We start from the raw sequence: 22,473 nt of genomic DNA, 5'->3' as shown, positions 1-22,473 counted from the left end.
AGATTCTAATATAAAATCTAATCACATTGTTTTAATTATTGACTCTGTATTCAGCATAAGAGCTGGACAAGTTTTTACAATTTATTATTCAATTACTATGAAATGAGATGGAGAAGGTGTAACTACTGTTACATTTATCATTCCACATAGCCTTGGTGAAGTTAAAAACTTGCTCTGGGTTGAAGGCTGAACACAGAAAAACAGCTGCAGAGATTCTCAGCAGATCAGGCACCAGGCTGGGGTAATGGACCACAACTGTGGCTGCTGGTTCCAAAGTGAATAGTCAACATTCAGCCATGCACACCTTACCATGGACTTCTTCAACTTCAATGCAAGTATTGAGCATGCAAAAATAGAACTGGGGAGGCAGGATATGTTATTGTGCTCCATTGATGGAGTCTCTATGAGCGACCCTGCAAAGGATATGAAAGACCAATAATTTCAATAAAAGTTATTGGTTTATCAATTACAAGGCAAAGACAGGGGTAGGTATATTTTTCCCGATAAATTTTCTTCTCTTAAAATAATTTCTAAGGGCTTTCTGTGGTTGGAGTGGGGGCACGGCTAGTAGAGCCATTGCCTCATAACACTTGAGAGCCAGGTTCAATGATGACCTCGGGTACTGACTGTGTGAAGTTTGCATTTGGATTTGCCTTTGACCATGTGGGTTTCCTCCAAGTGCTCTGGTTTCCTCCTGCATCTAATATACAGCGGGAAGGTAGGTACACTGGTCACTATGATTATCCTCCAAAGTCTGGGGGCATTTAATGGAAATTAATGAGGATTTAATAGAAAGACTAATGTAAGTGAATAGTTGATTGTCAGTGCAGAGCTGATGAATTGAAGGGCCAGTTTCCTTTGGTATCTCTCCATGACTCTGTTTCAATTAAACACGTCTTTCTGAAATATTTGTGATATTAGAACAAGACTTGTGATATTTAAACAAGACTGAGTTCAACGTACAAAACTGCACAAAAAATTCAGAATGTTTGGCATCACTTCATTTTAGTATTCCTGGCCTTTAATTGCAAAACATTTCATTTTTGGAAGTAGAATTATGGAGTCATAGTGGCATACAGAAAATTAATAAGCCTCTGAGACAACCATTATATGTTGATTGACCCTCAAGCACCCATTTACTCTAACCCCACACTAATTCTATTCCATTGTGCTTTCCTCTTCCACAACAGCCTCCCAACCTATCTACTACTTACCAATAACTGGGGCACCTGTAGCAGTGGCCAACTAATCTGCATGTTTTTGAGACGTGGGGGGAAAGCGGAGAATCTGAAGAAAGATACATAGGAATAGAGGGGTAATGCAATTTCACACAGAGAGTATCAGAGATCAGGGCTTCATAGGGGCAACTGAGCTGTGAGACAATGACACTGGGGCTTGTTCCCATGTCACCCTTATCTAATGATTGATTTCTCAGTAACCATCTCAATGACATTGATATCAGATGTGGACTGAACAATAATCTCTGCAGTACCCCATTTCTATTGCCAAGTATCATCTAATGCTTCATGGTAAATTTCAATGATACATTGACAGTAATCTGAGTGTGTTGATTGTCTCTAAGGCTCTGATTGGATTCATAGGATGTTTGTTCCTGGAATGCGATGAAAATTAACATAATCTATAATTAACATTAGATTCATCACATGCTGAAAGTACTCAGCAGGTCAAGCATACTCGACATAGAGAGAAAGTCTACTGTCATGATGAGGCCACACTCAGGTTGGAGGAACACCACCTTATATTCTGTCTGGGTGGCCTCAAACCTTATGACATGAGCATCAATTTCTCGAACATTTGGGTAATGCCCCTCCCCACTTCACCATTCCTCATCCCCTTTTCCCTCTCTCAGGTTATCTGCTTGCCTGCCCATTGCCTCCATCTGGGGTTCCTCCCCACTTTTCTTTCTTCCATGGCTTTCTGTCTGCTTCTCTTTCACCGATCAACTTCCCAGCTCTTTACTTCATCCCTTCCCCTCCTGGTTTCACCTATTACTTGGTGTTTCTCTCTCCCTTCCCCCACCTTTTAAATCTACTCCTCAGCTTTTTTTGTCCAGCCTTAATGAAGGATTTCAGCCCAAAATGTTGACTGTACTTTTTCCATAGATGCTGCCTGGCCTGCTGAGTTCCTCCAGCATTTTGTGTGTGTTGCTTGGAGTTCCAGCATCTGCAAATCTTCTTTTGTTAGAGAAAGTTGACATCTTGAGTTGATGACTTGTTCTCAGTTCTGATTTACAGCACTGGTGCTTTGTTTTTAAAGTTTCTCTAACAATAACTACGGTAATCTGTTTTATCAGATTCTTAGACATGCAGATGAATATTCACCCCTGCCCTCATGTTGTGTTTATTTAACAACACGGAGCATTACAGCACAGGACAGGCTCTGCCATGTCTGTGACAACCTTGATTTAAATCTAAATCCTACCTGCCTGCACATGGTTCTCATCCCTCTCCCCCTTGTCTGTCCATCTGCCTGTTTAGATTCCCCTTAAATGTTGCTGTTGTATCTTGTTCCACCACTTCCACTGGCAGTGATTTCCATGCATCCACTAATCTCTGTGTAAAATCTTACTTTGCACATATTTTAAAATACTCCTCTCTCAACTCAAAGCTCCGTTCCTCATTCTAATTAACTGAACCAATTTCGATTTCATTTGCAAACTCTATAACATAAGAAATTCTGCAGATGCTGGATATCCAAAGATTTTCAGGCACATTCCATGGAAATAAACAACCAATCAATAAAATCCTTTACTAAAGTCTATGAAGGCAATATTAACTGCCCTACTCTCATTACCCATCTTCATCACTTGCTCAAAAAAACAAAATTAAATTAGTAAATTACAAGTAAATCTCTCAGAATTCCCCAGAATTTTCTCCAGTAATCTCTGTCATGCAAAGTTCGGTGCCTATAATTTTCTGGTTTGTTCCTCTCACCCTTTTCAAAGGGGCACCATTGGCTATTTTCCAGTCTTCTGGGACCTTGGACTCAGAAAAGAGGATCCAAACATATTTATCAAGGCTTTCCCTGAGAGATCGCTGGGGGTTCCATGAGAGACTGTGATTAAAAAAACAACAGTTCTTTGAACTGCTAGCATCTGAGTTTTGGGCAGTGCCTGAGCAGACAGACCCATTTGTAATCTCGTTAGCGGTCTCTCAGCCCAGTATGGTCCGAGCTCATTCTCACTATTTAATGTGAGATAGGAGAGGCCTTTGATAATTGCTGTGTGCTTTTTGCACAGAGGGGAGGACAGTAGGCTGACAATTGGTGAGCACTGTATTACAAGGAGGGGAGGACAGTAGGATGATAATTGGTGAGCACTGTATTACAAGGAGGGGAGGACAGTAGGATGATAACTGGTGAGCACTGTATTACAAGGAGGGGAGGACAGTAGGCTGACAATTGGTGAGCACTGTATTACAAGGAAGGGAGGACAGTAGGATGATAATTGGTGAGTGCTGTATTACAAGGAGGGGAGGACAGTAGGCTGATAATTGGTGAGTGCTGTATTACAAGGAGGGGAGGACAGTAGGATGACAATTGGTGAGTGCTGTATTGCATGGAGGGAGGACAGTAGGATGACAATTGGTGAGCACTGTATTACAAGGAAGGGAGGACAGTAGGCTGACAATTGGTGAGCACTGTATTACAAGGAGGGGAGGACAGTAGGATGATAACTGGTGAGCACTGTATTACAAGGAAGGGAGGACAGTAGGATGATAACTGGTGAGCACTGTATTACAAGGAAGGGAGGACAGTAGGATGATAATTGGTGAGTGCTGTATTACAAGGAGGGGAGGACAGTAGGATGATAACTGGTGAGTGCTGTATTACAAGGAAGGGAGGACAGTAGGATGATAATTGGTGAGCACTGTATTGCATGGAGGGAGGACAGTAGGCTGATAATTGGTGAGCACTATATTACAAGGAAGGGAGGACAGTAGGCTGACAATTGGTGAGCACTGTATTACAAGGAGGGGAGGACAGTAGGATGATAACTGGTGAGCACTGTATTACAAGGAGGGGAGGACAGTAGGATGATAATTGGTGAGTGCTGTATTGCATGGAAGGAGGACAGTAGGCTGATAATTGGTGAGTGCAGTAGGCTGATAATTGGTCAGTGGTGCATTGCACGGAGGGGAGAATGGTAGGCTGGTGATGAGTTTTGTATGCATGGAAGGGAGGAAGGTAGGATGATATTTAGTGAGCAATGTATTGCACAAAGGGGAGGACAATAGGTTGCTGAAGAGCATGAAGTGCATTTTCCGAGCACTGAATAGATTTGCCCGACTTGGGCTGTGACATCGGCCTCTCCCACCTGAATTACCTCCCCCCCAACTTCCCCTGATGCACTGCTGACTGACTTACAGGAGCGTAAATGTAGTAGTGTTGTAGAAAATTGGAGGGAAATTTTCATTCTGAAGTCAGTCCAGTGCAGTGATTTTTGAAGAGGAGGATTCTAGACATACAGACAATTCCGATACAGTTGACGATGAAGAATTACAATCTTCTGAGTCATTTCACTGAGCTAGTGCAAGAACGGACACAAAAAAATCTGTTTTTTTTTTACAAAACTATATAAGTTTATTTACACAACAAATACACGAAGTATAAAAATTATGTATTTACAAGGCAGTGAATAAATTCAAATTAAAATATGATAATTACTCTCTATAAACAGAGAATTCCCACTCCTGGAAATACCCCACGGTACCCATTGTGACTGCATGTTCCTTCTCCAAGGACAGCTGGGCACAAACGTATTGCTCGAGGGGGAGCTATATCCTTGCTGGTAGGTTTGCTAGCATGGTTCGGGAGGGTTTAAACTAATTTGCAAGGGGGATGGGACCCAGAGCGATAGAGCAGTGAAAGAAGTGCATGGAGTAAAGCCAGATCCAATAAATAGACACAAAATGCTGGTGGAACACAGCAGGCCAGGCAGCATCTATAGGGAGAAGTGCTGTCGACGTTTCGGGCCGAGACCCTTCGTCAGGACGAAGTCCTTTGAGTCCTGACGAAGGGTCTCGGCCCGAAACGTCGACAGTGCTTCTCCCTATAGATGCTGCCTGGCCTGCTGTGTTCCATCAGCATTTTGTGTGTGTTGTTGTTTGAATTTCCAGCATCTGCAGATTTCCTCATGTTTGCTCCAATAAATAGAGAGGCTTTGAGGAAAGAGAAGCAGAATAAAGGGTATAAAAGTAGTAAGGTAGAAGGGCTAAAGTGCATGTACTTTAATGCAAGAAGCATCAGGAACGAAGGTGATGAACTGAGAGCTTGGATACATACATGGAATTATTATGTAGTGGCCATTACAGAGACTTAGCTGGCACCAGGGCAGGAATGGATTCTCAATATTCCTGGATTTCAGTGCTTTAAAAGGGATAGAGAGGGGGGAAAAGGGGAGGAGGGGTGGCATTACTGGTCAGGGATACTATTACAGCTGCAGAAAGGGTGGGTAATGTAGCAGGATCCTCTTTTGAGTCAGTATGGGTGAAAGTCAGGAACAGGAAGGGAGCAGTTACTCTACTGGGGGTATTCTATAGACCAGCTGGTAGCAGCAGAGATACTGAGGAGCAGATTGGGAGGCAGATTTTGGAAAGGTGCAAAAATAACAGGGTTGTTATCATGGGGGACTTTAACTTCCCTAATATTGATTGGCACTTGAGTAGTTCCAAGGGTTTAGATGGGGCAGAGTTTAAGTGTGTCCAGGATGGATTCCTGTCACGTTATGTTGACAGGCCGACTAGGGGGAATGCCATACTAGATCTAGTATTAGGTAACAAACTGGTTCAAGTCACAGATCTGTCAGTGGGTGAGCATCTGGGGGACAGTGACGACCGCTCCCTGGCCTTTAGCATTATCATGGAAAAGGATAGAATCAGAGAGTGTAGGAAAATTTTTAATTGGGGAAGGGCAAATTATGAGGCTATAAGGCTAGAACTTGCCGGTGTGAATTGGGATGATGTTTTTGCAGGGAAATGTACTATGGACATGTGGTGGATGTTTAGGGATCTCTTGCAGGATGTTAGGGATCAATTTGTCCCGGTGAGGAAGATAAAGAATGGTAAGGTGAAGGAACCATGGGTGACAAGTGAAGTGGAAAATCTAGTCAGGTGGAAGAAGGCAGCATACACGAGATTTAGGAAACAAGGATCAGATGGGTCTATTGAGGAATATAGGGTAGCAAGAAAGGAGCTTAAGAAGGGGCTGAGAAGAGCAAGAAGGGGGCATGAGAAAACCTTGGCGAGTAGAGTAAAGGAAAACCCCAAGGCATTCTTCAATTATGTGAAGAACAAAAGGATGACAGGAGTGAAGGTAAGACAGATTAGAGATAAAAGTGGGAAGATGTGCCTGTAGGCTGTGGAAGTGAGCAAGGTCCTCAATGAATACTTCTCTTCGGTATTCACCACTGAGAGGGAACTTGATGATGGTGAGGACAATATGAGTGAGGTTGATGTTCTGGAGCATGTTGATATTAAGGGAGAGGAGGTGTTGGAGTTGTTAAAATACATTAGGATAGATAAGTCCACGGGGCCTGACGGAATATTCCCCAGGGTGCTCCACTAGGCAAGGGAAGAGATTGCTGAACCTCTGGCTAGGATCTTTATGTCCTCGTTGTCCACGGGAATGGTATCAGAGGATGGGAGGGAGGCGAATGTTGTCCCCTTGTTCAAAAAAGGTAGTAGGGATAGTCCAGTTAATTATAGACCAGTGAGCCTTACGTCTGTGGTGGGAAAGCTGTTGGAAAAGATTCTTAGAGATAGGATCTATGGGCATTTAGAGAATCATGGTCTGATCAGGGACAGTCAGCATGGCTTTGTGAAGGGCAGATCGTGCCTAACAAGCCTGATAGAATTCTTTGAGGAGGTGACCAGGCATATAGATGAGGGTAGTGCAGTGGATGTGATCTACAGGGATTTTAGTAAGGCTTTTGACAAGGTTCCACATGGTAGGCTTATTCAGAAAATCAGAAGGCATGGGATCTAGGGAAGTTTGGCCAGGTGGATTCAGAATTGGTTTGCCTGCAGAAGGCAGAGGGTCATGTGGAGGGAGTACATTCAGATTGGAGGGTTGTGACTAGTGGTGTCCCACAAGGATCTGTTCTGGGACCTCTACTTTTTATCAACAACCTGGATGTGGGGGTAGAAGGGTGGGTTGGCACATTTACAGATGACACAAAGGTTGGTGGTGTTGTAGATAGTGTAGAGGATTGTCGAAGATTGCAGAGAGACATTGATAGGATGCAGAAGTGGGCTGAGAAGTGGCAGATGGAGTTCAACCCAGAGAAGTGTGAGGTGGCACACTTTGGAAAGACAAACTCCAAGGCAGAGTACAAAGTAAATGGCAGGATACTTGGTAGTGTGGAGGAGCAGAGGGTTCTGGGGGTAAATGTCCACAGATCCCTAAAAGTTGCCTCACAGGTAGATAGGGTAGTTAAGAAAGCTTATGGGGTGTTAGCTTTCATAAGTCGAGGGATAGAGTTTAAGAGACGCGATGTAATGATGCAGCTCTATAAAACTCTGGTTAGGCCACACTTAGAATACTGTGTCCAGTTCTGGTTGCCTCACTATAGGAAGGATGTGGAAGCATTGGAAAGGGTACAAAGGAGATTTACTAGGATGCTGCCTGGTTTGGAGAGTATGGATTATGATCAGAGATCAAGGGAGCTTGGGCTTTACTCTTTGGAGAGAAGAAGGATGAGAGGAGACATGATAGAGGTGTACAAGATATTAAGAGGAATAGACAGAGTGGACAGCCAGCGCCTCTTCCCCAGGGCACCACTGCTCAGTACAGGAGGACATGACTTTAAGGTAAGGGGAGGGAAGTTCAAGGGGGATATTAGAGGAAGGTTTTTCACTCAGAGAGTGGTTGGTGTGTGGAATGTACTGCCTGAGTCAGTGGTGGAGGCAGATACACTAGTGAAGTTTAAGAGACTACTAGACAGGTATATGGAGGAATTTAAGGTGGGGGGTTATATGGGAGGCAGGGTTTGAAGGTTGGAACAACATTGTGGGCTGAAGGGCCTGTAATGTGCTGTACTAATCTATGTTCTATGTATCCTTAGAAGAGAGGCAGGCAGTTGGCCCCGGCAGAGCCCTCAAATTTCTGCCACCTAGACCTGTGAATGGCCATCTTGGATAAAGTCCTCTGGTAGATCCTCCTCCCGACCCGCTCCTTCTGTACTGAGTGCCCGTATATGAGGAGAAGGGGGTGGAAGTGAAACCAGAACCTGAGCAATAGCCCCTTTAGATACTCTCACAGGAGCTGCAACCTCTCACTCTCCATATAAGTGTGTACAGTGACTCCTCCCGGCCACAGAATGGCCAGGTGGATGGGGTATCAGTACCTGTCGCACGGTACTGCCCCATGCAACACCTTCCACCCCAGGTCCCCATTGTACAGGGGAAGGATCCCCTGCATAAAGGAGTTTCCACTGGGGACCTCCTCAGATGGTAAAATAGACTGCCAGGGTGAGTCTGGTCGGCAGACGAAGGCAAGGAAGTGAAAGGTGTGCGGGAGCAGCCCGTACAAGAAACGCGTTGGAGCATCACGGAAGGCATCCCCGCGAGACGACCCCTGTCCATGTGGTATCCCAAGGCCTGGTTCTGACAGGCAATTCTGGCCCATCGGCCGGAAGCCCTCTACTTCCCGAATGCCCTCAACACCTGCTGTGATGAGATGGGGACCAGTCCCCTTTGCAGCTGGAGCGCCGTGTCTGAAGGAGACTAGACCCCACACCCTCAACAGCTCTCGAAAAATTGAGGCAGTTCCCTCAAAACGGCAGTGGCTGATGCCAGCTGCTGAAAGCCATGTTCCCTCCTGCAGGCAGTGCCCCCCGGCGGAGAAAGTGGTTACTGGAATCTCTGCTAGATCCTGAGGCGGGAAGCCATCAGCTGGGTGTGCACATACACCCTCTGTGACTGGAAGAACCGGGACCACAGCAGATGCCTGATGCTCCCTGTTGCCCCAGAAGCAGTCCACCAGTCTCTTCTGGGTCCTGGAGACAAAAGCAGTGGGCAGGACTAAAGTAATCGGCCGGAACCATTTCTTTACAGTGAAAGCTACTTATCAATGGGTTTTAATTGGACTGTGATCCATTGTGTGTAATCTGTGGCAAATTAAAAACGTAGCAAAGGATGACTCTTTTCATTCCAGAATGAAGGGGATGTCTCCTTTTTCAAAGAAAGGGGCTTCCCTTCCTCCATCATCAACGCTGCCTTCAAATGCATCTCCTCCATTTCACACACGCCTGCTCTTACCCCATCTTCCCGCCACACTACCAGGGATAGGGTTCCTCATCCTCACCTACCACCCCACCAGCCTTCATGTCCAGCACATAATTCTCCAGAACTTTTGCCATCTCCAACCGGATCCCACCTCCAAGTATATATACCCCCGCCCCAATACTTCTTTCCACTTTCCGCAGGGATTGCTCCCTACGCGACTCCCTTGTCCATTTGCCCCTCCCCACTTATCTCCCTGCTGGCACTTATCCTTGCAAGAAGAAGAAGTGCTACACCTGCCCCCACAGCTCCTCCCTCACTACCATTCAGGGTCCCAAACAGTCCTTCCAGGTGAGGCCACACTTCACCTGTGAGTGTGTTGGGGTCATTTACTGTGTCTGGTGCTCCCAGTGTGGCCTCCTGTATATCGGTGTGACCTGACGTAGTTTGGAAGGCCGTTTTGCTGAGCACCTATGCTCCGCCTGCCAGAACAAGAGGGTTCTCCAACTGGCCACCCATTTTAATTCCACTTCCTATTCCCATTCCGATATTTCAATCCATGGCCTCCTCTGCTGTCGCAATGAGGCCTCATTCAGGTTGGAGGAGCAACGCTTTATATTCCATCTGAGTAGCCTCCAACCTAATGGCATGAATATCGACGTCTCCAACTTCTGCTAATGCCCCTCCCCCACTTCACCACTCTCCATTCCCTTTTCCCTCTCTCACCTTATCCACTTGCCTGCACATCGTTTCCCACTGGTGCTCCTCCCCCCTTTTCTTTCTTCCATGGCCTTCTGCCTTTTATTAGACTTCCCCTTCTTCAGCCCTGCATCTCTTTCACCAATCAACTTCACAGCTCCTTACTTCATCCCTCCCCTTCTCAGTTTCACCTATCACCTTGTGTTTATCTCTCCCCTCCCCATGCCTTGTAAATCTACTCATCTTTTTATCTCCAGTCCTGCCAAAGAGTCTTGGCCTGAATTGTCGATTTTACTTTTTTCCCCATAGATTCTGCCTGTCCTGCTGAGTTTCTCCAACATTTTATGTGTGTTGCTTGGATTTCCAACATGTGCAGATTTTCTCTTGCTTACAAATGTAGCAATGGCTCCAGCAAAATTGAAAAGACAATCAACTACAAATCACAGCCATATGACACGCAAAAGTGCTGATTATTTTAAACTACTATTGGAATCTCAAAACAAACAGAATGAAGCTTTTGAAAACAAAGTCACAGGCAGGAAAAAGACCCAAGAAGCAAGTTATTTTGTAGCTTTAAGATGAGTTTACTGAATGTTACGTATTCTCCTTTTAAGGAGAGATTGGAATGCGTGATATCTCTAGATGCTGAGAAGGCTTTTGATCGGGTTGAATGGAATTATTTAAAACCTTAGAAAAATTTAATTTTGGGCCTGATTTCATTCAATGGATTAAATTACTTTATTTATCTCCTTCTGCTCGGGTTCTTACTAATTTTCAGAATTCTAAACCTTTTAAACTCCAACGTGGAACCAGACAAGGATGTCCTTTGAGCCCTTTGCTCTTTGATCTGGCTTTAGAACCCTTAGCTATCGCTTTTCGAGAATCTAAAGATACCAGTGATATCACAAGGAGAGGCACTACCCACAAAGTTTCGCTCTGTGCTAATGATCTATTGCTGTTTATTTCTAATGCTGAGACCTCGTTACCTCCGACACTTTCTTTACTCTCCTGTTTTAGCCAGTTTTCAGGATATAAATTGAATTTACATAAGAGTGAACTTTTCCCCTTGAATAATCTGGTATCAATTAATACTAACCTTCCTTTTAAAATTGTAAGAAATCAGTTTACCTATTTGGGTGTAATAATTACTAAAATTATAAACACCTACCGTAGATTCCGGATTATAACCCGCTACTTTTTTCCCACGCTTTGAACAGCTTTGAACACTGCGGCCTTTACTACGGTGCGGCTAATGCATGGTTTTTTTTCATGCCGCCAAAAACATTTTGCCTCGTAACAGTAGACCAATAAAATTGATGAGTAGTTCACAGAGGTCCAATGAAATTGTACGATAAATCAAGCGCACTTTCACAATTAAATTATTGTAAATCAGTCATTTGTACTCACCCTCATCAACATGGAAAACACTCGAAGAAAAGCATTGTGCTGCCTTTATGGCAGTTATTTAGTTTATAATATTTTCGCTTAGTAATTCATTTGTTAGTATTTTCTAGTTAAAGTTAGAAGTGTTTTAAGTATATTTGTTTTCTGTACTACATCCCGGGATGCTATGACGTCACATCCAGTTTCGCCGCGTCTTGTGGGGAAAATACCGGTTTGCGATAAACGGAAAGGAGGGGCGAGCGCATTAGACCCACTGCAAACATATGATGCAGCTTTTAAGTTAAAGGCGATCAATAACTTTTCCTGGTAGGCTGCAGTATATATTTTTTTACCAGTCGTTAGGAGATATTGGAATGTTGTTCGTGCACTGTTCAGTAAAAAAGTATACGCAACGTAATTTGTGTGTTACCGATACGTATGTATATTTAAAAGTAGCCGTGTTACAGGCATGGTTCGAAAAAAAGCATTTGCAATATGTATTTGTTTATGTTACCATACGGATTTAATTAAAAGTTAAAAAATCCTCACGTGTAATATCTTTCTGTGTAAATATCTCATATTACAACGTGGGACACCTGCGGTTTAAAATCCGGTGCGGCTTGTACAAGTACAAAATTGATTTTCTTTCTAAAATTAGAGCCTGCGGCTTTTAATCAGGTGCGCTCTGTAGTCCGGAATCTACGGTACTTAAAGAAAATTTTCTTACTCTATTGAATTATTTGAAAAGAGTGCAATCAAACTGGTCACCCCTCTCTTTATCGTTGATTGGTCGAATTAACTCTGTTAAAATGAATATCCTGCCTAAATTTATATACCTTTTTCAGGCCTTACCTGTTTTTATTCCTAAGTCCTTTTTTGATTCTCTTGATTCAATTCTTTCTTCGTATATATGGAAATACAAACATTCGATTAAATAAGGTTCACTTTCAAAAAGTTAAAAAGAAGGGAGGTTTAGCTTTACCAAATTTTAGGTTTTATTACTGGGTAGTCAATATACAAAATCTTACGTTTTGGTCATATTACATTAACTGTGAGAACTGTCCAGTATGGATCTCTTCAGAAGCTAACTCTGTTAAAACATTTTCTATTATTTCTCTTCTTGGATCCTCATTTCCTTTATCTTTAAATAAACTAACTGAAAATTTGGTAGTTAAACATACTTTGAGGATCTGGTTACAATTGAGAAAATACTTCGGTTTATCGAGATTTTCTCTTTCTAGTCCCATTTTTTCTAATTGTTTGTTTAAACCTTCTATGACTGATGTAGTTTTTAAAGAATGGGATAGATTGGGTATTAAATGCTTCCATGATCTGTTTGTTGGAGGAAGTCTCTTTTCGTTTGAGCAACTGTCAGCTAAGTATAGCTTACCAAAAACCCATTTTTTTCGATATCTACAAATTAGAGACTTTCTGCGATCTCAATTACATACATTTCCTATGAGCCCTGATAAGAACTTATTAGATGTAATTTCTGATTTGAAACCTTTTCATAATGGCTCAATATCCAATATTTATGGTATGTTGTTGGGAATAAGAGAGGCTCCTTTAGACAAAAATCAAAAATGCCTGGGAACAAGATTTACATAGAAACATAGAAAACCTACAGCACAATACAGCCCCTTTGGCCCACTAGGTTGTGTTGAACAGGTCCGGACCCTAGAAGTTACTAGGCTTACTTATAGCCCTCTATTTTTCTAACTTCCATGTACCTATCCAAAGGTCTCTTAAAAGACCCTATCGTATCCACCTCCACCACCTTTGCTGGAAGCCCATTCCACACACCTACCACTCTCTGAGTAAAAAACTTACCCCTGACATCTCCTCTGTACCTACTCCTCAGCATCTTAAACCTGTGTCCTCTTGTGGCAACCATTTCAGCTCTGGGAAAAAGCCTCTGACTATCCACACGATCAATGCCTCTCATCATCTTATACACCTCTATCATGTCACCTCTGTTGCTCGCAGGAGAAAAGGCCAAATTCACTCAACCTGTTTTCACAAGGCATGCTCCCCAATCCAGGCAACATCCTTGTAAATCTCCTCTGCACCCATTCTATGGCTTCCACATCCTTCCTGTAGTGAGGTGACCAAAACTGAGCAGAGTACTCCAAATGGGGTCTGACCAGAGTTCTATATAGCTGCAACCTTACCTCTCGGCTCCTAAATTCAATTCCACGATTGATGAAGGCCAATACACCATAAGCCTCTTAACCACAGAGTCAACTTGCACAGCTGCTTTGAGTGTCCTATGGACTCAGACCCCAAGATCCCTCTGATCCTCCACACTGCCAAGTGTCTTACCATTAATACTATATTCTGCCATCATATTTGACCTACCAAAATGAACCACTTCACACTTATCTGGGTTGAACTCCATCTGCCACTTCTCAGCCCAGTTTTGCATCCTATCGATATCCCACTGTAACCTCTGACAGCCCACCACACTATCCACAACACCTCTAAACTTAGTGTCATCAGCAAACTTACTAACCCATCCTTCCACTGCCTCATCTAGGTCATTTATAAAAATCATAAAGAACAAGGGTCCCAGAACAGGTCCCTGAGGCACTCCACTGGTGACTGTCCTCCATGCAGAGTATGACCCCTCTGCAACCATTCTTTGCCTTCTTTGGGCAAGCCAGTTCTGGATCCACAAAGCAATGTCACCTTAGATCCCATGCATCCTTACTTTCTTATGCCTTGCATGGGGTACCTTATCAAATTTACAGATATCAATTTCTGAGGAGACTTGGAATGAAACTTTTTAATTGGTTAACACTTCATCACTATACGCTCGCCTCTCCCTCCTACAATTTAAAGTGGTCCACACGGCCCAAATGTCAAAAAACAAGCGATCTCATTCTTATCTGGATATCTCTCCCTATTGCGATAGGTGTAACAATGGAGAGGCTTCGCTAATTCATATGTTTTGGACATGTCTGAGTCTTGACAAATACTGAAAGGAAGTATTCCAAAATTTCTCTGTACTTTTTAAAGTAAATCTTAAGCCTAACCCTTTCTGGCTTTTATTTCTGTTATAGCTAGGAGGGCGGTGTTGCTTAAGTGGTAGGATGATGCTCCACCTACTCATGCTTAATGGTTATGTGATGTTATGTCATGCTTCAATTCAGAGAGGATCTGGTGTTCAATTTCTGATTCTAATCAAGACTTTCAATCAATGTGGGGACAATTCTTGAACTACTTACAAAACCTTTGATTTGGTGTTAAAGGACAGACAGATGTTGGCTAATAACAGAAATCACTATGTGTTAAGTATTTTTTTCTGTCTTTCTTTCTTTACCATACAGCTTCGACTTTGATAGTGGGTTTAGATTCTTTTTTTATAATAAAATTATTACAATTCAAATTACAATTTAATTAATGTACGTGTTTGATTATGAATATAGGGTACTGTGATTGCAAGTGTGATTTAAATATAATGTATTCAGCACTATTTTATCTTTTTTTGATTCATAATATATATCCTCATGTACTCTGTATTCTTCTATGTGAAAATTATTAACAATATTGAAAAAAAAGAAAAGGTAAGTTCACTCAAGAATGTTTAAAACACTGTGTGAAAACCAAGACAAAGAGCACACCAATCTCCTGTTACATACAGAAATCCAGTAGCTTAGCAGAGAAAGAGTTCTCAACAGGGTGTTTGAGCTGAAAGGTGAATTGCAGGAGTACCTTCAAGAAAACAGTAGGCCAGATTTTGTTAAGTGCTTTGAAGTTGAAGAATGGCTGCAGAAACTAGCTTACTTAACAGACATTTTTCATCATATGAACCAGTTGAACAAGTCTCTGTAAGGCCCTGGAGAAAATGTTTTGATTTCAAGTGACAAGATTCCTGGATTTAAAAGGAAACTGAATCTTTGGAAAAATATCATGCTGCAAAAGGAAATCTTGAAATGTTTCCACTGCTTGAGAGTGAGGAAGGATATCAGTATGTTTCGAGTCTTATTGAAAACCATCTGGAAGAACTGCAGAACAAAATGGAACAGTATTTTCCTCCCTTTCAACACAAGTGTATGACCAGGTAAGGGACCCTTACTCTGAATCTTCTGCTCAGCCTGAGAACTGGACTTTGAAGAGGAAGAACTTTATGAGCTGCACTCTGATCAAGCACTCAAGATGAGATTTACTGAGCTGCTCCTGAACAAGTTCTGGATTTCTGTGAAAGAAGAATATGGGAAAGCAATGAACATTTTGCTGTAGTTTTCAACTTCTTACATGTGTAAGCAAGCTTTCTCCTGTTTAGCAAGCATTAAGAGCAAAGATAGAAATCATCTAATTTCAATTGAAGGTGAAATCTATGTGTGCTTATCTCGTTTAACTCAGAATTGAGAAATTTATTGTGTTTGCCTTATGAGTTTTTAATATTTATGGAAGAGAAAGAAATTGTAATTTCAAGAAGGTAATCTAAGCTTAACTACCTGTTTTTTTTCAAGAAAGGTTGGCTAAAAATTCATTCTCTACTCAAAAGATCATTGACAATAATTTTTGTATTATTATATCTGCAATTTACTGATCATGTAATAATTTTTACGCAGGGATTTCCTGAGACTTGAAAATTAATTCAATGGTTCTTCCAGGGCAAGAAGGATGTCCTAGAATATGACACCACTTCCTTATCTCACTATCATTGACAGCCATCTTATCAGTGAATACTGATGCCAAGTACCCATTATACATTTTGACTATTCTTTGACTCCATAGATAAATCCCCTCCATTATTCCTGAGTGGGCCTATCCAAGCTACCTTCTTGCTCCTAATATATGTGGGAAATGCCTTTAGATTCTCTTTAATTTTACTTGTTAAAGATAGATCATGACTCCCCCCCTTAGCCTTTCTAATTCTTTGCTTAAATTCTTTCTTGCTTTCTTTATATTCTTATTGTAGCCTTATCTAATTTCAGCTTTCTAAACTTTACATATCCTATCTTTTCCTTGTTGATTAAAGTTGCAAATGTCTAGTCTCAAAAAGTTATCCAAAATTTGCCATGTCTTTTATCCTCACAGAAACATCCTGAACTCTAACCAAGCGGCTTTTGATAGACTGCCAATGGCAGTTGTGGATTTAGCTTTAAGTAGCCTTTCCCAATCTAGTATCTCCAGTTCCAGTTTTAATTAGTTTTCCTCTTACTTAGCAGTTTCACTTGAGGACTTGTCTTATTTTTATCCATAACTATTATCAAACTAACAGAATTAGCACCACTGTTCCAAAAATTTTCCCCCACTGAAACTTTCATTGCCTGTCCAAGCTCATTTCCCAATACAGGATGTAATACAGCTCTAGTCCAAAAAGCTTTTGAATTGAATTAACTTTATTTCTTACATTCTTCACATACATGAGGAGTAAACATCTGAATGTGCAATGTGCAAATTAGTAATTTGTAATAAATAGTATGTACAACAGGACAGTCAATATAGTACAGAAATACAATTGTATCAGTGTGAATCAGTCAGTCTGATGGCCTGGTGGAAGAAGCTGTCCTGGAGCCTGTTGATCCCGGCTTTTATGCTGCAGTGCCATTTCCCGGATGATAGCAGCTGGAACAGTGTGGTTGGGATGACTCAGGTCCCCATTGATCCTTCCGGCTCTTTTTATACATCTGTTACTGTAAATGTCCTGAATAGTGGGAAGTTCAAACCTACAGATGCAATAGGCTGTCCAAACTACCTTCTGCAGAGTTCCCCAATTGAGGGAAGTACAGTTCCCATACCAGGCAGTGATGCAGCCAGTCAGGATGCTCTCTTTGTGCTCCTGTAGAAAGTCCTTAGGTTTTGGGGACTCATGTCAAACTTCTTCAACCGTTGGAGAAACATAACAAATTCTGCCCCTAACTAAGCCCCTGACCTTAAGGAAATTGGGTCAATATTAGTGAAGTTAAAGTCACTAACTACAACAGCACTGACTTTTTTTTTAGATGTTTTCAAGTTCTGCCTGCATATTAGTTCCTCAAGTATCTTGGTAATAGTGAGGCTTATTATACAATCCCATCATAATGATTGCACTCTTCTTATTCCTGGTATTGCCTCTCTGGCTGAACCTTCCAAGAATGCCCTCTCTAAGCACAGCTGCAACATTTTCCCAAATCAATAATATAACTTCCCATCCACTCCCTCATTCCCTCTATTGCTTAGTCCCATCTAACTGCACCCATTCCATAGCCCTTCATGCCCTCTTTCATTAGCCTATCCAAACTCCTCTTGTATTACAATTGAACCTGCATCTAATACTTCTCCAGGCAGTTCGTTCCACCCTCTGGGTGAAAAAAAAACTCCCCATCAGATTCCCCTTATTTCACCTTACACCTTTAACCTATGACCTCTAGTTCTAGTCTCACCCAACCTGCAGAAAAAAAGCCTTCATGAATTCATCTTATCTATGCTTCAATTTTGTCGACCTCTATCAATTCTCCCCTCATTTCCCTACACTCTAGGGAATAATGCCCTGTCTTATTCAAGCTTTCCTTCTAACTCAAAATCCCAGTAAAGTCCTTATAAATTTTCTCTGTACTCTTTCTAGTTTATTGATATCATTCCTGTAGGTACATTCCCAAAACTGCACACAATACTCCAAATTCAGTCTTACCAATGTCTTAGACAATATAGCTCTTCAACACAACATCCCACCTCTTGCCCTGATTTATGAAGACCATTGCACCAAAAGCTCTCTTTACCATCCTATCTACCTATGATGGCACTTTCATGGAAGATGAATCTGAATTTCTAAGTTTCTTTTTTCACCTCATAGCCCTATCATTCACTGGGTATGTCCTACCCTGGTTGTCATCCCAAAGTCAATACCTTACATTTGATTGTATAAATTCCATTTACCATTTTTCCAACTGGTCCAGGTCAGAATCAGGTTCAATGTCACCAGCATATGTCATGAAATGTGTTGCTTTGCAGCAGCAGCCCATTGTTATATATAGTTTTAAAAACTATAAATTACAATAAGAATTATAAAAAAGAAAAATTAAAAATAAGTAGTGTAAAAAGAGATGGATGTTTCCTGGAGGCTGGTGAGGCTAGAGCCCATGATGGAGCTGGCAGAGTTTATAACTTTCTGCAGCTTTTTCTGATCGTGTGCGGTGGCCCCTCCATACCAGGTGGTGATGCAACCAGGTAGAATGCTTCGCATCGTACATCTGTAAAAATTGGCAAGAGTCTTTGGTGACATATCAATTCTCTTCAAACCCTCAATGAAATATAGCTGCTATCATACCTTCTTTGTAATTGCATCAATATGTTGAGCCCAGGATAGATCCTCAGTGATATTGACACCCGAGAACTTGAAACTACTCACCCTTTCCACTTCTGATTCCTTGATGAGGACTCGCGTGTGTTCCCTCAATTTCCCCTTCCTGAAATCCACAGTCAGCTCCTTAGGTTTTACTGAGGTTGAGTGTCTCATTGATGCTGCAACACCACTCACCCAGCTCATCTATCTCAATCTTGTACGCATCCTCGTTACCATCTGGAGTTCTGCCATCAATAGATAGTTGTGTCATCTGTTCATTTATAGATGGCATTTGAGCTGTGCCTAGCCACACAATCATGGGTGGCTAATCAAGCATTCTTGAGGTAGCCCAGTGTTGATGGCCAGTGAGGAGGAGATGTTATTTCCGATCCACACAGACTGTGATCCTCCGGTGAGGATGCCAAGGATCCAGATGCAGAGGGAGGTACAAGGGCCCAGAATTTGTAGCTTGTTGATTAGATTTGAGTGTATGGTTGTGTTGAATGCTGAGCTGCAGTCAATAAACAGCAACCTGACATAGGTATTACTATTGTCCAGGTCCTTGCTTATACAGATCCTGCTGCAAACACTGATAGTCTTCCTTGCTGTCTACTACACCCTGATCTTAGTTTCATCAGCAAATTTGTTGTTTTAGTTTACCACATTATAATTTCAATCATTAACATAAATGATAAACAACAAAAGAACCAGCACTAGTCACTGGCCTCTAGTCAGAGAGACAGCCATCTACTATCACTCTCTGGCTTTTCTCATTAAGACAATGTTGAATGACTACCTCATCCTGAATGCCAAGCTTTTGGACCGGCCTCCCAAGTGGGACGTTGTCAGAGTCCTTGTTAAGGTTCATGCAGAAAGCATCTACCACCACTTTATTATCAACGTTCATGGTAGTCTCCTCAAATAACTCCATTAGATCCTTTTCCATAAGGTTTGTTAGACATGAGCTACTACATACAATGCCATGTTGACTATCCCCAATCTGGCCCTGTTTATCCAAATATACACTCAGAAGCCACTTTATTAGGTACCTCCTGTACCTAAAATGTGCCGCTGAGTGCATGTTTGTGGTCTTCGGCTGCTGTAGCATATCCAGTTCAAGGTTCGACATGTTGTGCATTCAGTGATGCTTTTCTGCACAGACTGTGGTAACGTGTAGTTGTGAGTTACTGTCTCATTGCTGTTAGCTTGAACGAGTCTGGCCATTCTCCTCGGACCTCTCCCATTAACAAGGTGTTTTCTCCCACAGAACTGCTGCTCATCAGATGTTCTCTTGCACTATTCTCTGAAACTCTACAGACTGTTGTGTGTGAAAATCCCAGGAGATCAACAGTTTCTGAGATCCTCAAACCACCCTGTCTGGCACCAACAATTATTCCACAAAGTCACTTAGATCACATTTCTTCCCCATTCTGATGTTTGGACTGAACAACAAACGAACCTCTTGACCATGTCTGTATGTTTTCATGCATTGAGTTGCTGCCACATGATTGGCTAATTAAATATTTTCGGGTGTACACTTCTTCCTAATAACATGGTCACAGACTGTATATCCTGTTGCTTAGAACTCATTCTACACATGACTGACATTAGGCTCATTGGCCTATAATTTGCTAACATGTTCTTAGAGCCTTTCTTAAACAAAAGAACCACTCATAAGGTGGGTGTTGAGAGCGGACGCAAATGCAGACACAGACACTGAAGTACTAGGAACAGAACTAGATGTGACAAGAAAGCAAGGGAAGTGTGGAAGAAACAACGCTGGACAAGACACAGGCCCTGGACGAAACTAGGATACAGGGCCTGGGCTAGGACTAGACTAGAAAAGCGGGACCTGGACAAGGAACTAGGAACTTGGAACCTGGACAAGGACTCCGAGCCAAAGACTGGCCAGAGACCCAGAACCTGGGTCTTGACTTGGGCTCAGACTCCAGAACTAAGTGAGGACAAGCCATGGCAAGGCAACAGGACTGGATATGGGGGCAGGATGTGGGACTCCTGGGCTGGATGAGGACATGAAGCTCAGAGTTGGACTTGGGAGATTGGAAGACAGAGCCTTTGTCTTGGCAGACAGGAATGCAGAACACAGAGCCGGTACCCCTCCTAGGGAAGAGGACATAGGGCCAGGACTCATACACAGAACACAGAGCCGGGACCCCTCCTAGGGAACAGGACATAGGGCTAGGACTCATACACAGAAAGCTGAACACAACAAGACAGTTCCCAACACTAGGTAGCAGCAAACAGCCAGACTTACCTAGCGAAGGCAAGGACACAAAGAGACAGTTCCAAACAACGAAAGATGGTTCCTATCTGGACACTGCAAGGCTCCGGTCTTCCTCTGGCAGTAGAACTTGACAGCGAGAATAGGCGAGGACGCAGGCAGGGCTCCAGGCAAGGGCTATAGTAAGAAGGGGAAGGGAACAGATCCTTCCGCAGGGTAAAGGCAAAGATGGCCTGACTTACCCCACGGAGGCAAGGACAGGATACTTACAGAATGAACCAGCACCCACACTCGAACCCAGGGCCACTTTAATTCCAGCCCCAAGATGAGAATCAGGTGCCTGTGATTAAGCCCAACTGAAACAAGTGACAGCCAGAAGACCCGGAGTCCGGCATACACGGACCAGACCGTGAACTGGAACATGGACTTCATGGACTGGATCATAACAGCCACATTATCTGTCACCCAGTCCTCCAGCACACCTTGCATAAATATACAAACACTTCGGATCATTGGTTCATTCAGTTAGTTCTGCTATTGGACTTTCTTGAATACCTCTTCTGTCCTCACTTCACCATTCCACCCTCTGACATACTGCTCCAGTTCCTAACCCTGCCATATTAGCTCAAACTTTCCTGAGTAGCACTAGCGAACCTTCCTGCATATATATTGCTACCCCTACAAGTTAGGTGAAATCTGTCTTTCTGGGTTCAGATCCTTAGAGACATGGAAAAAAATCCCATGTCAGTTTTTTAGCTATGCATTCAATATTATTATTTCCCTGTTTCTAGCCACATTTGCAAGTGGCATAGTGCTTAATCCCAAGATTACAACTCTACAGATCTGATTTCATCTTTCTCCCCACGTATGTTGTTGGTATTAATATAGACCATGATCTCTGGCTGATCATCCTCCCCTCTCAGTATATTCTGTACCTGCTCAGAGATATCTTTGACTCTGGCAACACAATATTGTGATGTCTTTGCTGCTCACAGCCATAGCTTATTTGTGCATGCTACTATAGGATCCCATATTACTACCTCTCAGAGAATTTAAGCCTCTCTGCTGTACAACAGATCAAGTCATGGTACCTCTGCTGCTCTGCTTTCTCCTGAGAGGCTATCCTGACACTATATCCAAAACAGTATACTTGTTCGAGAAGGAGAGAGACACTGTCACTCCTGCACTATCTGCCTTCATTGTCTGGTGGTCTTCCATCTACTTGGCTGAACTGCGCTGTGACTCATTTACTGAAACTCCTATCCATTACTGTTTCGGCCTCCTGTGTGCACTCTGTGAGTCTTACTGCCATTCCAGATGATCCATACAGAATGAAAGAAATGCAACTGGAAACATGTCCTGCAAATATCGTTGTCAGTGATCCTCCACATCTTACAGGAGGAGCATACCACTCCACTGACTGCTAGTTCTCTACCTTCAGTTCCTCCTGACTGAAAGAGGAAGAACAGATTTTACCCTGACTTCCTGTACCTTCTCCCCTGCCCTTTCAAAGTCTTATCCCTCCAACACAACACTTCCATCTAACAATCAGCCCTTCTCAAAATTGCCAAAGTTATTTATAATTAGTTGCCCATGCTGCTTTGCTTCATCTTACAAAATACAGCTTAAAGTTT

This window comes from Hemitrygon akajei, chromosome 13 (assembly GCF_048418815.1).
Source record: "Hemitrygon akajei chromosome 13, sHemAka1.3, whole genome shotgun sequence".
Classification (NCBI taxonomy): domain Eukaryota; kingdom Metazoa; phylum Chordata; class Chondrichthyes; order Myliobatiformes; family Dasyatidae; genus Hemitrygon; species Hemitrygon akajei.
This window is presented reverse-complemented; position numbering follows the sequence as displayed.